This window comes from Monopterus albus, unplaced genomic scaffold (assembly GCF_001952655.1).
Source record: "Monopterus albus unplaced genomic scaffold, M_albus_1.0 scaffold122.1, whole genome shotgun sequence".
Classification (NCBI taxonomy): domain Eukaryota; kingdom Metazoa; phylum Chordata; class Actinopteri; order Synbranchiformes; family Synbranchidae; genus Monopterus; species Monopterus albus.
The window spans coordinates 1,475,586-1,478,251 of NW_018128002.1; positions in this window are offsets into that span (position 1 = coordinate 1,475,586).

The window sequence follows — 2,666 nt, forward strand, 5'->3', positions numbered from 1 at the left end:
TTATGTAAGAAGTAAAATTTTACCTAAAATAATGCTTATTTGCACAAATAACAATATATACACAAAGTACCGAAAGTAAAAGTACTCATTATGCAGAATGGCCCATTTCAGAATTATAGATGCATTAATATATGAGTATTACTTTATTGTTGCAGCTGTTAAGGACAAAGCAGACTGAACTACAGTACTTCATGTGCTGCTGGACAGCTTAAAGTGTAATAAGATCATTTATTATTTCATTATATTTTACTTTAATAATTATAAAAGTATCAACTAAAACTGCTAGGTAAATGTTGTGGTAGTTAAAAAGTATATCTACCTCTAAAATTCCATGGAGTAAGTATGACTAAAAGTGTAATGAATTACATTACTTGAATAAGTACTTAAGGGCCCTCACAAGTTCTGAAGTAAAATCATAAAGGGAAGGTGAAGTAATACATCCAACTTTGTACCTGCTAGTTAATGAATTACTTGATTGCTGCTTCCTTTGATACTGGGTTAAATGTAATTTGTGCACTGAGATTATGAAACTACCTACTAAAAACATCTGTTCCCGTTCCATACATCTACAAAGAAATCCATCACAGTAGAAAAGCTGTAATATAAGTTAATATGCTTGTTACATTTTTACTTTTCTCTGCCAACTGTGTTGTTAATTCACTGACAGATTACTGACATGTTTTAAATCTTTTAGGAAGAGCATGCAAAATGTGCATAGTCAGCAACCAGCAAAGGTTTCAAACTCCAGCCTTGTTTTTTACTTCAGATGTCGCAAGGGGGCCCATGTTATATAACACTGCCTTTACTGGTTGGCTGTCTGTACAGCACAATATTGTCTTTTACTTCCATTAGTTCAAAAACACGCAGAAATAAATTCTATTCTCAACTTTCTGACAATCACATTAATGTTGCATGAATAAGCAGTGTTCAAACATGGTTGTCTTGAAGTCTTTACAAGTTAATTTTCATAGAATCGGAATCAGCTTTATTGGACAGGTGTGCTGGACATGACGAATTTGACTCTAGTACAGCAGCTCTCAATGTGTACGTACATATCCTTATGCAAGGCAATAACAAAGGGCAAGTAAACTAACAATGGCAGTTTTAAAGAAAGGAAATTGTAACGGATGATTTGGGGGAAATGCTCAAAATGACTGGAAAATACTCAGCTTGCTGTTATTTTAGACATGCACAACCACATTATGCTCGAAATTGCCTACAACCTGACCATGGACTGATCAAACGGAATTTTTGATTATTAGAATTGACAATTTTCTTATATGTTCTAGTCTGCAGTCTTTTGCTGTGCTTCACTGTATATTGTCTAGGCTGCTTGCAAAAAATGATTCTGTCAGATGGTCTGGACAGGAAAAAGTGGCCAACACAGGACAAGGGTGAAGACAGTGATCTGCCTTTAGAGGATATATGTAGGATCACATAATTGACACACATGGATACACAACTACAAAAATTACAAAACCACATTGAGAAGTACTACACCTCATGTACAGTACTGTGCAAAAGTCTTAGGTCACCATTATATTTGTTGTTTTAGCAGTGTTATGATCACTAGATTTATTTCTGTCTCTATCAAAATACAGCTAGAAAATATGTGCACAGTATTATAAAAGACAAAATATGTCAAAAGAAAAAAAAAATCAGCAAACCTTGATCCTTCCAGTCTGAAGAAGCTTGAACAGGAACGGCCTTTGTGGAAGGGCAGCAGCCAAGAAACTACTTTCTCAGAAAGGGGGAAGGGAGAAAAGGCTGCGATACGCAAAGGCTCACAAACATTGCAGATCAATGGAAAAGAGCAGTATGGAGTGAGGAATCAACATTGTAAATTTTTTTGTCCAATCATCAACAGTATGTGAGAAGAAGAGGTGGGGAGAGGTGGAAGAAACATGGTGGAGGGGCTATCATGGTCTCATGACTTCAAGACAGTTTCCCCCTAAAGAATTCACACCATATACTGACTTTGGACTGTAGAAGCCAGTTTGTTCTGAAAATTGTTTAATATTAAATATAAAAGACATTTACATTACATTTAAAAAGCCCTTATGAATAGAATTCAATCACTCAATCAAGGACCGTGACGTCACCCGGCAAGGCGCAGCTTCCCCGCTCTGGAGCCAGGCCTGGGGTTGGGGCTCGAATGCGAGCGCCTGATGGCCGGCCCTCCCCTCTTCTTCTTCCTCTTTTGTTTAATGGCGATTGCCAAACAGCTTTAGGTGCATTACCGCCACCTTCTAGACTGGAGTGTGGATCACAACGGCCCCTACCTACTACTATAACAAAATAACCTCACTCAGTTCACATTATATTACCTTGTTTAACCCTGTGCTCTCTAAAAACGTAATAAGTGCTCTGTATCCTATATCCCCTGATCTTTGTCCAATCAGATTGAGGTGTGATTCACATTAAACCTCAGTACTCCTAAATAGAGTTGAATGTGCAATTTGCTACTTTCTGCCTGTACACAGATGTTCACAAACACGCTTGTTTTCAGTGTCTTTGTGTAACATAATTTATTTACAGATTTTATTCACATGGTCAGAAACGTTTTTACATACATATCTTTCCTACACATGCTCACAAAATTTGTGATCATGTACATACATTGTTATTTGTACCATTAAATTGCCATTCATTTGACTAGCAGGCAG